The 14,229-nt window shown below is 42.5% G+C and overlaps 1 protein-coding gene across 2 annotated transcripts in view; it reads left to right on the top strand.

Annotated features, from left to right (window-relative positions):
* Window positions 1–13,247: 13,247 nt before the first annotated feature.
* Window positions 13,248–14,229, top strand: part of slc16a1 (solute carrier family 16 member 1) — a 47,656-nt gene continuing 46,674 nt past the window's right edge. Inside the window, exon 1 of one of the 2 annotated variants that reach the window (XM_008109848.3) lies at window positions 13,248–13,404. The gene's annotated coding sequence lies outside the window, so the exon portion shown is untranslated. Of the gene's footprint in view, window positions 13,405–13,482; window positions 13,504–14,229 lie in introns of those variants that run through there. The other variant, XM_008109850.3, reaches the window with a different exon arrangement.

Below are 14,229 nucleotides of genomic sequence, written 5' to 3'. Positions count from 1 at the left end.
AATACAGTTATAATGAGAATACAGTCAACTGCAATGATTAAATGCCATGCAATCCTGGGATTTGGTGAGGCACAAGCAGTCTTTGACAGAGAAGGCTAAAGATTTTGTAAAACTACAGCCCTCATGACTTCATAGCACTGAGATAAAATGGTGTCAAACTGCATTCATTCTACAGTGTAGATGCACCTTGTTACATGCTTCCCCACAGAAAAGCCAAGATCTTTACTTCTGTCACCTTTTCATTGTTCTATGATGCACCACCAGATAGTATAACCCTCTCTCAAAACACATAAATGGTATGACATGTAAGATGAATTTGTGAAAAGGGGACACAAAACCAGATCTGTACATTAAAGACCTGAACACTGCCAATAGGGACTTTGGTATCCCTATTGAGTCCCCTTCGGGGTGAGAAGGACGGAATATAAATACTGTAAATAAATAAATAAATAAATATAGATCTTGAATTATTTGTTATGTGCTCATATTATATATGCTTTTAAAGAATTGTGATTATTTTGATGTAAATCATGTGATCTAAAAATAATATCGACTGGTCAGAACATATATATATAGAGAGACAAAGTTTGGAGTGGGGGTTTTTTTGTGGAAAAAAACAGTATGGGGGAATAAAATATTTAAAAAACATTCAAAAGAAACTTGGTCATCTGACTTCTTTATGTCTGCATTGATTTCACTTTAGAAGAGGGAGAAGAATGGAATTATTCTAATCCTTGGATTAGAATAATGGTGTTATTGTCCAATGTACAAGGTCCTGTTTTCACTTCTCAGCATAGTTAAGTGCCTTAACATTTATGAAGCCTACTGAGAGCGATTAAGTCTTGCTGTGGAGATGACTTTTGCCTTTGATGTGGCAGAAGATCCATTTCCCATCTGTTTAGTCTCACTGTTTGACTGTGTTTTTGTTCCCTGTATCTTTCTCATCTGGAGCAGATTATGAGATATTAAACATTCATCCTTAGGAAAAGGCAACTCATTTGAGTTTACAATGCAGCTGAATCCAAAATGAAGAGAAAACACATTCAAACAGCTCTGATACAATTCTTGTATTGTATCTCAAAGAGGCACAGTATTTCTACTGGATTTTAAAACATATAGGATTAAAGCCCAGTGCTATCATTCTGCCCAAACACGGTAATTACTTTTGTTAACAGAAATTGGAAGAAAAGCTCCCAGATATTTTTGTTGCAGGGTAGAGAGATTTTATTGTTGTCCCTAAATGAAAGGCAGAAATAGAAAGCCTGTTTAGATTGGATATACGATTAGAAGTTTGAATACACAATTATTTGACCAATGTGTGGATGATGAAGATGATGCCCTTTCCTCCAAATGGTGAAACATCAAATAGAGACCAAGACAACAAAGCAATGCACATATTTAAGACACAAGTCATAGACAATAGTGATTGCCAATATATACACGCATAGTTATTATTTAGAGAAAATGTAACATTACTTTGAGCTTTAGATATCTTGCTACTCTACCATGTTATCTGAAATTCCTGATTTTTCAGGCTACATTTTTATGGTGCCTGTACTAGATAATAGTTGTGATGGCTCATTAATTTGGATATTGAGACTGCCTGTGGTATCTCTTAAGTGGCTCTGAAACACACTTCCTAAAGAGTTTAGACTTTCTGCAGACAGATATTTTTTAAATGGAAACTAATTGGAACAATAATTCCTTAAGAGGAAACGGGTCCTGTGTAATGTGCTGCGTTTTCTATTCACTGTGTTCATTTTAATGGTTTATGTTTTTAATGGTTTAATTACATTTTAAACATGTGTATGTTGTTAAGTTTTATCCATGTTTGTTGTAAATCACCTTGAGCCCCATACATAAATATGATAATAAACCTTACATTAATTATATGAAGGCTTTTATACTTCATGTAGTATGGTGACCTGGAAAAAGATTAAAAAAGGTACCCACCAGTTTTATTATTTTGAAAAGTTCAAGATTTATTCATGCTGTCAACATATAGTAAAATCTTATATTTAAATATTGGTTCAGTGGGATTTACTTCCAAGTAAGCAGAACCGACAAGACTATCGCAGACTGACTCAATTATCATTCTCTTTGCCATTTGCTTTTCAAGCTTGGGGCAAACAAATCTTCACCAAATTTATAAAGATACACTCTAAATCTTATAATAATATTGGCTAGCAGGCATTGGCATTAGGATAGTACATGCATTTGAGAATGTTAACACATCAACATAGTATAGTTAGAATAATAATAATAATAAAACTTTATTTATACCCCGCCACCATCTCCCCAATGGGGACTCGGGGCGGCTTACATGGGGCCACGCCCAAAACAATACAATGTAAACAGCATATAAAAGAACAGCACACCACAATACAGTAAACAATACAGTAAATAATATCCATTACAAAATAAAACAAGGAGACAATAAAAACAAGGGCAGACCACATGAACATTAAGTTAAAACTCGGGGTGAGAAAGACATAAAAATAAAAACCACAGCGAACAGGGTCATAAGGGAGTGGGGTATTCTGGAGGTTAGATATTAGGGGGAGCAACGGAAAAGAAATATAAAATGGTTACTCTCCAAAAGCGCAGCGAAAGAGCCATGTTTTCAAGTCTTTCTTGAAGGCTGCTAGTGTGGGGGCTTGCCTAATCTCCGCGGGCAGAGAATTCCACAATCGGGGGGCCACAGCAGAAAAGGCCCTCTCCCTTGTTCCCACAAGGCGGGTCTGGGATATCAGGAGTGGGGACAGGAGAGCTTCCCCTGATGAGCGAAGGGATCGTGTAGGCTTGTGGTAGGAGATACGGTCACGAAGGTAGGTGGGTCCCAAACCGTTTAGGGCTTTATATGTGATGGTATACACCTTGAATTGGGATCGGAAAATAAAAGGCAGCCAGTGGAGCTCCTTGAACAGGGGAGTAGATCTCTCCCTGTAACTCGCCCCCGTAATTAACCTGGCAGCCGAGCGCTGGACCAATTGTAGTTTCCGGGCCGTCTTCAAGGGAAGCCCCACGTAGAGTGCATTACAGTAGTCCAGTCTAGAGGTAACCAAGGCATGCACCACCGTGGTCAAGTCAGACTTCACGAGGTATGGTCGCAGTTGGCGCACAAGTTTGAGTTGTGCAAAGGCCCTCCCGGCCACCGCCGACACCTGCGCCTCAAGCGTCAGCGCTGAGTCCAGGAGGACCCCCAAACTGCGGACCTGTGATTTCAGGGGGAGTGCGACCCCGTCCAGCACAGGTTGCCACCCAATACCCCGATCCGACGCGCGACTGACCAGGAGGGCCTCTGTCTTGTCAGGATTGATCCTCAGCTTGTTCCTCCTCATCCAGTCCGCCACAGCGGCCAGGCACTGGTTCAGCATCTGAGGGGCTTCCTTGGAGTCAGATGGGAACGAGTAGTGGATTTGCGTGTCATCTGCGTAGAGATGGCAACACCCTCCAAAACTCCGGATGACATCTCCCAGCAGTTTCATGTAGATGTTAAATAGCATGGGGGATAGAATAGACCCTTGCGGGACCCCACAGGTCAATGGCCAGGGGTCTGAGCAGGTGTCCCCCAGCTTCACCATCTGGGAACGGCCCTCCAGGAAGGACTGGAGCCACAGCAGAACCGTGCCACCGAGCCCCATCCCAGAGAGCCTCCCCAGAAGTATACCATGGTTGATGGTATCGAAAGCCGCTGAGATGTCCAAGAGAACCAGCAGGGTCACACTCCCCCTGTCCAGTTCCCTGCGGAGGTCATCCACCAAGGCGACCAAAGCCGTCTCAGTACTGTGCCCAGGCCTGAAGCCAGACTGCGAGGGTCCAGAAAATCAGTGTCATCAAGGAACTCCTGGAGCTGCGTGGCAACCACCCGCTCCAGAACCTTGCCCAAAAATGGGAGGTTGGAAATTGGTCTGTAGTTGTTACATACAGATGGGTCTAAAGAGGTCTTTTTTAGTAATGGTTTTACTACTGCCTGCTTAAAGCAGGATGGAACTGACCCCTGACCCAAGGAGGCATTTATAATAGCCACAAACCAATCCAACAACCCATCTTTGGCCAGCTTAACCAGCCAAGAAGGACAAGGATCCAGAGTGCAAGTGGTCGCCCTCACAGACCCAAGAATCCCCTCCACGTTATCAGGAAGAACAAGCCGGAAAGAATCCCACAAGATCGGACAGACAGGTACCTCGGTTACCTCCGCTGGAACTACAGTTAAGCTGGAGTTCAACTCACGGCGTATCTGAGCAACTTTGCCTGCAAAATGGTGCGCGAAATCGCTGCACCGAGTTGCCAAGTCATCAGGAAGCCCCTGGGGCTCGGGAGGAGCTCCCCAACAACTCGGAACAACTCCGATGGCCTGTTGGCTGCAGACGCTATGCGGGCAGTCGTGAAAGCTTTCCTGGCTGCTCGCAGAGCCACGGAGTAAGCCTTAATAGCGGCTTTAGCCCGTGCTTGGTCAGACACATCCTGAGATCTCCTCCAGATGCACTCTAGTCCTCTCCTCGCACGCTTCATCACAGCCAGCTCCTCAGTGAACCAAGGAGTCGACGTGACTCTACGAAGTGAGAGGGGACGTTCGGGAGCGATCGTGTCAAGTGCCCTAGCCAGCTCACTATTATAGCGATCAGCCAGGACATTGACAGGATCGCCAGTCTCCAGAACAGGAAGATCCCCAAGAGACCTCAGAAGTCCATCCGGATCCATCAGCCTCCTGGGGCGGACCATCTTAGTGGGTCCACCACCCCTGCGGAGGTTAGAAGACACGGCGAAACTTAAACAGATCAGATGATGGTCAGACCATGACAATGGAAGGATATTTTGCTCTTCCACTCTGACTGTCCCACCGTCCACAATAAAGACAAGGTCCAGCATGTGTCCTGCCTGATGTGTGGGCCCAGATATAACTTGAGTCAGCCCCATGGTCGTCATGGCAACCATGAAATCCTGAGCTGCACCTGTCACTGTGGTCTCGGCATGGATGTTAAAGTCTCCCAAAACTATGAGTTGTTGGGAGACCAGGGCCGAATTGGAGACCACTTCTGCTAGCTCAGACAGAGAGACTGCTGGGTCGCGGGGTGGACGGTACACCAGCAGAATCCCCAAGCTGTCTCGGGCTCCCACCTTCAAGAAGACACACTCGAACCTCGAAGATTGCGGAACGGCGCATCTGATCAGGGCGATGGACTGCCGAAAGATCACCGCGACTCCTCCTCCCCGCCCCCCCAGCCCTGGCCTGCTGATGCACCCCGAAACCCGGTGGACACAGCTGGGTGAGATTCACTCCACCCAGCTCGTCCAACCACGTCTCGGTGATGCATGCCAGATCCGCCCCCTCATCCAGGATCAAATTCTGAATGACAACTGTCTTTCCATTGATGGATCTGGCGTTCAAAAGCAGAACCTTAAGACCGGGGGGGTCTGTCCTGGAGACTACCACACCTATTCCTCTCCAGGGTCGCAAGAACTCTGTTGCGCTTCTCCCTGGGCAGCAAGTGACCGATCTTCCTCCTCCCCCACACCACCTCGATGGTGCCCCACCCGTGTGACCCCTCTTTCCCCTGGTGGATTGGCTGATTGAGGTTGCCTTCTGAAGGGATTAGTCAGCTGTCCAAAGATGGAGAGCCTCCAAATGTATTTGTTTGTCTAGGGAAAGAGCCCATCTCCACTGGTAGGAGAGAGAAAGAGTCATCTGACATGGAGTCATCTGACATGGAGAGGGGACTGAACAAGGGTAGCGTTTGTGGGCAGGATTGGGCAGAATAATGTGCTTCTGGCAATGTGACTGTTTAAATGAATATCAACATGAAATAATGCAATGCACAAAAAACTGCTAGAAGGCCTTTAAAAGGCCAACAAACTAGATCAGTGTCAGAAAAATCTTTTGATCCAGTGATTGGTTCCCTATGGCAATGGGTAAGCTCAATTGAACACAGCAAATAAGATGAACTTCAACATACAGTTTGGTGGAAATCAACAAATATGATCTACTATATGGAGAAGTGCTTACTGACACCTTACATATGAAGCAACAGACACTGGAAACATTGTTTATATAGGTGTCTAATAAAATAATTTGTTATGTCATTGCTTACTTTGTGTGGCATGTTAGTGTGCTTGGCACATGTTTGCTTATTTATTTGCTTATTTATTATTGTAACAAGTGTTACAGAAGATGGAACTGAGAGTGTTGTATTTATTCACAATGTTAACAAGTGACAGCATGGTGTTCTATGGTAATTGTTAAGGATATCTGTACTGCCTTGAGGTCTTCTAAATATATAATGGACATAACCGAGAAATGGCTTACATTACAATCCCTTGAGGTTATAGGTGTGTTGTGTACTGTGCTTTTGATCTTTATTAATGATTTGTTAAGTCCTGGTTATGGTCATGTTTGTCCAAATCCAAGTGCTAGGACCAACTAGGGAAAAACCTTTGAATCAATGGCATGTACACAGGTCTACCATTCTTCAGTTTTATGCTGAGGATCTTCTCTAATTAGAATTAACAACTGGATTCAGGCATTAGAAGGAAGTCTAAATGAGAATGATGTTATTTTGGTCCCCTTAAACAAAACCTCAAAATGACATTTTTGACTTAGTGCTTGCCAGAAGATGGCCACAAAATTGCATTGGAGGACTTCCAAATACCTAGAGAGAACGCTTTTCTAGAAAATGGGAAAAAATCAACAAAAGCAGAATTCCATTGCAAGAAGTTATTGCATGCATATATTTGACATTACAGCTGGACAAGTTGGACCTATAGCACATTAGCAGTTACTGTGTCATATAACAGCAGGAATGCTGTAATTTTTGTACTTAACTCAGTCCATACAGTCCTCTATTTGTAAGGCAGAAGCAGTTTGCTGACAAACATTCACCTTGTCTCTGGTTTACTAACTACAATAAAGTAGCTACTGCTGTTGACAAAACTGCACATGGATAAAAAGGAAGGACAAATGCAATATCACAAGATACATGGTTTTGATATATGGTAACTTGCACTGTTGTTAGAAAGGATGAAATAGGAGAGGGAAGATGCAGGTTTCATTCTGCTTCTCACTCAGGTGACTCAAGCCGCTTCTACACTGCTATATAAAATCCAGATTATCTGCTTTGAACTGGATTATATGAGTCTACATTGCCAAATAATCAAGTTGAAAGCAGATAATCTGGATTTTATATGGCAGTGTATATGGTAAGTACAGCAAGATTCCATGCATTCATACCAGTGAATATTCAGATCCAACAATATTTCATTTGCAGCCAGCCAGTTCTAGAAGTAAAAAGCCACAACATATGACACCACACCATTTCTAAATTTCATCTGGAAAGCTGCAAATTTGTTTTAATGACACAGTGGCAGTGGAAGGTTTAAGTGATAAGGGACTGTAAAGACTCAAAGGCATTAGTATTATGTGTTCTTAGGTTTCATAAAATGTAACCTAGCAATAAAGGGATGGAAGAGCCATTGTGTCCTATTGCATTTGGAAACCAGGCTTCTTCTTTACATAACATTTACATCTATACATTCTTTAGATTGTATCTTGCCATTACGATTGATTAAACATTCTTCTTTAGACATTGATATTAGCAGTCCAGTATATGGCAGGCAATCTGCTCCTGACTTCCCCCTCTTCCCCTTCTAAGAGCATAAACTTGATTATGGTAGTGCTGAGATTCCACCCCACCCCCAATGATATCCTCTTGATATTATGCAGATAGACTCTACATTATATGGCTAGAACAGTGGTTTCAAACATTTCTTTGACCAGGGACCACTTGACCAGGGACCATTTTGACAACGGACCATGCTCCAACATTAGTACCAAAAGGGTTATGAATTAGTTTTTGGTCGCCTTTAGATTCGGTTTTGTTATTTGGGGTGCTGATTCAGAAAATTGCATTGGATATACCCCATCAGCTCTAGCTTCTGATACAGAACATATGCCACCCAGTAGTCGCCTTCTGCTCACCCACAGAAAACCATATTTAATAAGCTAGAGCTGATGTGGTCTATCCATAACAATTTTTTGAATCAGCACCCCGAATAACCCCAGGAGCAGGCCTAAAAACAAAGACACCAAGACACCCCCCACTTTCAGGTGCCACATGGTATGGCTCCGTTCAAGGGGAGGGAGAGAGGGAGGAGGAGAAGCAGTCAGGAGGCTTGCTGTTGCACCTTTCGTGGGTAGTCAGCCTCTCCCCTCCCGACATCCCCGTTGCCTTGGCACTGTAAGAGGGTTTCGCAAGATCAGTCGCCTTTGTTGCAACGGTGTAGTAACGGTGAGGCCACAGACCATATTTTAGTTCTTGGGGACCACTGGTGGTCTATGAACCACAGGTTGGGAATCACTGGACTAGAATAATACACTATCCATCTTTCTATTTGCAAATGTCCCATTTCTGTCCATTTTAACTTGGTCACCCCTAGTGATGCATGTTTTTATATTACATTTTTTCTATTTCATGCTTTTCACAGTACATATTTCTATTATATGTATTATATATAGTTTCAAACTTTCTATCTGCATCTGAGTGCATCATCATCTGAACTTCTTTTCAGTTTGCGCCCAGTTGTACTATTAGATAGAGTGCTATTTGTACTTTTGCTCCTTCTCAGTTGCTGGTTATAGATGGAGCTTATGACACTATATCTTACTTTGTTATATGGATAATATCATCATAGGGCTTTATGGTAAAACAGACTCTGAGGTAGTTTATAATTGCCCTCTGCTTACAAAAGTTAGCTAAAGTGCCCCTGCTATAATGTAATCTCTCAGAGTCACGAAGGAGGACCATAGAGGACACTCCTCTAAGTATTTGTAAGTATTTCAGTACAGTTCTATGGCCAATGTCCAGTGGAAATTGATCACAGAGTCATGTTGGAGACCTAGAGTTTCTCAGAGAGGTATTATTTTGGGTTAAAAAATCCACAGAATTTTCTATTTGCAGATTTTCCATTTTCACTCTTAACTCCAATGAATGTGGAAGGCCTACTGTATATAATTTCCCCATTATTTCCAAGACATTTTTCTGTCTCTGGGGGAAAGAGTTTGTTTCTTGTAGAAATCTGGTAGAGAAGAGCAAACTGCTCTAAATATTTTCTCCAATCTCTCCTATAACTTTTGACATTCAATCCCATTATCTCTTTTTACCGGCTGCTTCTTCACAAAAGAGAACATTTGGGAGAGTTTATTAAGTGCATAGCCTAATATGGTCTGAAGTGTGCACTTTAAATAAACACTGTGTGCACAGTACTAGTAGGACAATGCACATGCTAGTCCTAGACCAATAAACCATTTCCCCAAATACCTGTTACTAACAGATAAAGCAGCTATCAAAGGCCCCTTCTGCACTACCATATACAATCCAGATTATCTGCTTTGAACTGGATCATATGGCAATGAAGATGTATATATTTCAGTTCCAAGAAGATGTGGATTATCTGCTTCGATAATTTGGATTATATGGTACTGTAAAAGGCACCAGGTTTAGTCATTATGTGTTTTGAAGTACAGGCAGTCCACGAGTTACAAACATCTGACTTAACCAACGACTCATAAGAATGTGGGTGAGACAACAGGAAGTGAGAAAAATCTACCCCTAGGAAGGAAAATTCACTCCTAAAAGAGTTATCATGGGGAAAAGATGTATCCACCAAAGCTTTATCACCAATCTGTGTTTCCACAACAAGCCACATTTTTCCAAATCCAATTATCACAAGGACAGAAAGTGAGGCAAACAGAATCTACTTTGTTCGTAACTTGGGTATTGCCTGTAATTCCAACTCATGGCAACATCAAAGTTGTCCTATTATAGGAAAATTTGTTCGAAGGGAGTTTGCCATTGCTTACCTCTGTGGCTGAGAGTGTGATTTGCCTGAGTGGGGATTTGAACAATCGTCTCCTAGAGTCCATGTCCAAGACTCAAACCATCATACTAGCTATCCAGCAAAGTCTTACCTCATGAAAATGTATTGGCAACGTATAGTGCATATTAAACTGCTGAAGTCAGTATAAAATATCACTTTTATAAATGAGCTATCTTATACCTTTTGTGGAAAAAACAGTACAGATAATCTTGAAACAAACTTCATTTATACTAGCAAGTTTCTGCCAATTTGCCAAAATATTTTTACATTTAAGCAAAGAACTTATGTCCTCTGTCTATTCATGGATAGAATAGCTGAATGCCATTCACTCCTCCACAAAGGTTTGAAACTGCGGCCTTACAATAATCTCCAATTATGTTTCTTTTAGAATCCAATCTCAAATGATCTCAATTAGAGAGACTTCTAAAGTACTCTCACAAAGATCACTACCAACATTTCATCCTCCTGCACTAAAAGGCATTACTGTTCTCACACCTTAAAAATGGTGTTTACGGTACTTTGTTTCCGTAGCTTCAGTATTTTTGGACTTTGGTCCAAACAGTAAGGCTGTTGCATTCTAAGTGTATGAAACACAACCACATGCATGTTTACTCAAGATATAAGTTCAACTGCATTCAATGGAAATGACTCTTAGAAAAAATGTTTAGGATTGCAACTTAAAGGTTTGACCAGGACATGGATACTGAGTGAAAAAATATTTAAAAAGTGTGAAAAAGACTTAAAAGATCTCCCTTCTAGGGAATAAATTGCATTTTGAGGCAAGACATCTTTTAAGGGTCAGTTCCAGCTGCTCAAAAGCAACACAAACATAGCAATACAATAAGACGTCTCTATCGGTGGATTCCTTATCCATATTCAACCACCCAGGGCTTGAAAATATAAAAAGAAACTAATAAGCAAACCTTGACTTTGCAATTTTGTATAAAGGGAACCATTTACTATACTTTTGTATGCATGTATGTATGTGTGCTTGTGTATATGTGTGTGTGTGTGTATATATATATATTCATGTGTTTGGGTATCCATGAGGTCCTGAAACCAAACCCAGTGGATACCATGAGCCCACTATATGCTTAAGAATATACTGGTACCTATTAGAAGAAACCTCATTCCTGGGTTTTAAATGCTATACAGCCATGACTTGGATAGGCTTTTATCTAAGATAGTATTCAAGCATTAGGGTTGCATCCTGACAAAATGTAGATTATAGGGCCCTTAAAGGTATTCAAAACAACTTTGTGTTTGATGAAAACCTTCAAGTGCTTCTAACTTATAATGACCCAAAGGGGGCTTTCTGAAGCTGTAGAATTAATGCAGTTCAACACCACTTTACTTCCCAAGGCTGAATGTGATGGAATGGGAATGATCATTTAACAAGCCTTCTCCACCTCACAAGCTACAACTCCCAGGATTCCATACCATTGAGCCACGGCAGTTCAAGTGGTATAAAACTGCATTAATTCTACAGTGTACTACACAGTGTAGTGTACAGAGCTGGTCCCTCTCACAAAGCTGAATGAAATTCCACATTTTCTGCTTTGAATTGGAATATATGGCAGTGTGGACTCAGACAACCCAGTTCAAAGAAGATATTTTGGGATTTTCTGCCTTGATATTCTGGGTTATATGGCTGTGTGGAAGGGCCTGTATAAGAAGCATTGTTTGACTATCAAACAAAAAGTGGGTGCTAGACATAATATCATATGAAAGATGACTGCCACAACCTGGGGATCACAACCAGACATAGTGAAGACATCTGCCTTTGCGCTTTGCTACTCTGCTGCTGAATACGCATGCCCAGTGTGGAATGCATCTCACCACGTTAAAAGAGTGGATGTGGCTCTTAATGAGACATACCACATTATCACAGGATGCAGTTTCTCAAGTCGCTCCTGGCACGAAAAAAATTACAAGACGTCTACTCCCACACAATTGGAGAAATTATACTGCTTAGCTGGTATTGCACCACCTGACATCTGCCAGGAAGTAGCAGCCCATAATGAAATGACCAAAGTACAGTAGAGTCTCACTTATCCAAGCGAAACGGACCGGCAGAAGCTTGGATAAGTAAATATCTTGGATAATAATGTAGGATATACAGTAAACAGAGACTGTCATACATTGGCCATATCATAATACAGTAGAGTCTCACTTATCTAACACTAGCTTATCCAACATTCTGGATTATCCAACGCATTTTTGTAGTCAATGTTTTCAATATATCGTGATATTTTGGAGCTAAATTTGTAAATACAGTAATTACTACATAGCATTACTGCGTATTGAACTACTTTTTCTGTCAAATTTGTTGTATAACATGATGTTTTGGTGCTTAATTTGTGGAATCATAACCTAATTTGATGTTTAATAGGTTTTTCCTTAATCTCGCCTTATTATCCAACATATCTGCTTATCCAACCTACTGCCGGCCCGTTTACGTTGGATAAGTGAAACTCTACTGTATAATGGTTATGGGTCCAGGCTTTTGAGCAAGAGTAGCAGCAGAAATGTGATAGCACAACTGTATGACTCAATAACAGACCCCCCTTTGGACCTGAAACACGACGTGAATGTATATTTATATGCATAATTAGGCAGGTTCTTAATTTTAATGTAATTTTTATTTAAATGTTTTTTTTTAAATCATGATGTAAATGGTTTTTATGTATGTCTTTATATTGTAAGCCGCCCTGAGTCCCCTGATGGGTGAGAAGGGCGGAGTAGAAATGATGTTATAAATACAGTAGAGTCTCACTTATCCAACATAAACGGGCCGGCAGAATGTTGGATAAGCAAATATGTTGGATAATAAGGAGGCATTAAGGAAAAGCCTATTAAACATCAAATTAGGTTATGATTTTACAAATGAAGCACCAAAACATCATGTTAGACAACAAATTTGGCAGAAAAAGTAGTTCAATATGCAGTAATGCTATGTAGTAATTACTGTATTTATGAATTTAGCATCAAAATATCACGATGTATTGAAAACATTGACTACAAAAATGTGTTGGATAAGCACATGTGTTATCCAGATGTGTTATCCAGAACGTTGGATAAGCGAGTGTTGGATAAGTGAGACTCTACTATAAATAAATAAATAAATCATCATCATCACCTTCTTCTCCTCTCCCTTCACTACGTGCAGAAAGCGCCCTCTCCTTCGGCGGCCCATTGACTGGCCCCCTCATGCCTTCTCTCCCTCCCTGTCAGTTTCCCGCCTCGCGTCTGAAAGAGAGCCCCAGACAAAGGCAGGCCTCTTCTCTCTTCGCCGCCTGGGGACCCAGGGAACCCTCTCCTCCAGCCCAGGGAGGGAGGCCTTGAGCCCGCCCTTTTCCCCGCCTCTCAAGGAGGCTTCTCCCCGCGTGGCCCGTTATAGCGTGCGAGGGGCGGGAGCAGCCGTGAGTCGCGCTTCTTCTTCGGAAGGAGGCCAGAGGGGAGGGGGCCGAAGGAAGGAGGGAGAGAAGGAAGGAAGGAGCCCGGGGCGCGTGGGTCCCATATAAGCCGCAGGTACGTGCGTGGGGTGGCTGGTGGGCGAGCCAGTCCACGCGGGTGCGCTCCTCCACGTGGCGAGGAGGGACGGGGATGGACCCCACCATAGCGCAGCAAGTATGGGGAGGGAGAGGTGAAAGAGGTGCATCCACACGGGAGAATTAACGCAGTTCGGTGCCACTTGGTAACTGCTTGGCTGGGTGCGATGGAATCCTGGGGGTTGTCCTTTCATGATGGCACCAATCTCACTGCTGTGTTATCCTAACCGTTGTCCTTCAGCTTTCCCTGGTTGCAGCCATTCAAGGCATGGGCAAATTTAGGCCCTCCAGGTGTTTTGGACTCCAACGCCCACCATTCCTAATAGCCTCAGGCCCTTTCCTTTTCCCCTTAAGCGGCTGAGGGGGAAAAGGAAAGGGCCTGAGGCTATTAGGAATGGTGGGCGTTGGAGTCCAAAACACCTGGAGGGCCCAAGTTTGCTCATACATCATCTACACTATAGAATTAATTCTGATCCTAATTTTAGACTTTTCTACTCAAAGAGTGCTGTCACCAAACTGCATTAATTCTACAGTGTAGATGCAGCCATTGATGGAAATTTGGGTTTAGAGTACAGTATTGTTTCCCCCCTTCTTTTTCCCTCAGGGAAGCTTTGTGGCTTCTTTGTTTCAGCACGTGGTGGACAAGTGGTCCTGGGAGTTTAAATCAAATGGGGCCAGAGAGTGTTCATTTGAGATTATCTGTAGTTGCATTGGGTACTTGTTCTTGTCCAGCACAAGAGTGTGCGTCTATAGGCGCGCATGCATTTGAGAAATAACAGGATGTCTTACCTCTGTTGTTGTTCAC

This window comes from Anolis carolinensis, chromosome 4 (genome assembly GCF_035594765.1).
Source record: "Anolis carolinensis isolate JA03-04 chromosome 4, rAnoCar3.1.pri, whole genome shotgun sequence".
In the NCBI taxonomy this organism is placed as follows: domain Eukaryota; kingdom Metazoa; phylum Chordata; class Lepidosauria; order Squamata; family Dactyloidae; genus Anolis; species Anolis carolinensis.
The sequence above is the reverse complement of the archived record's forward strand: the minus strand, read 5'-3'. Positions and strand labels throughout refer to the sequence as shown.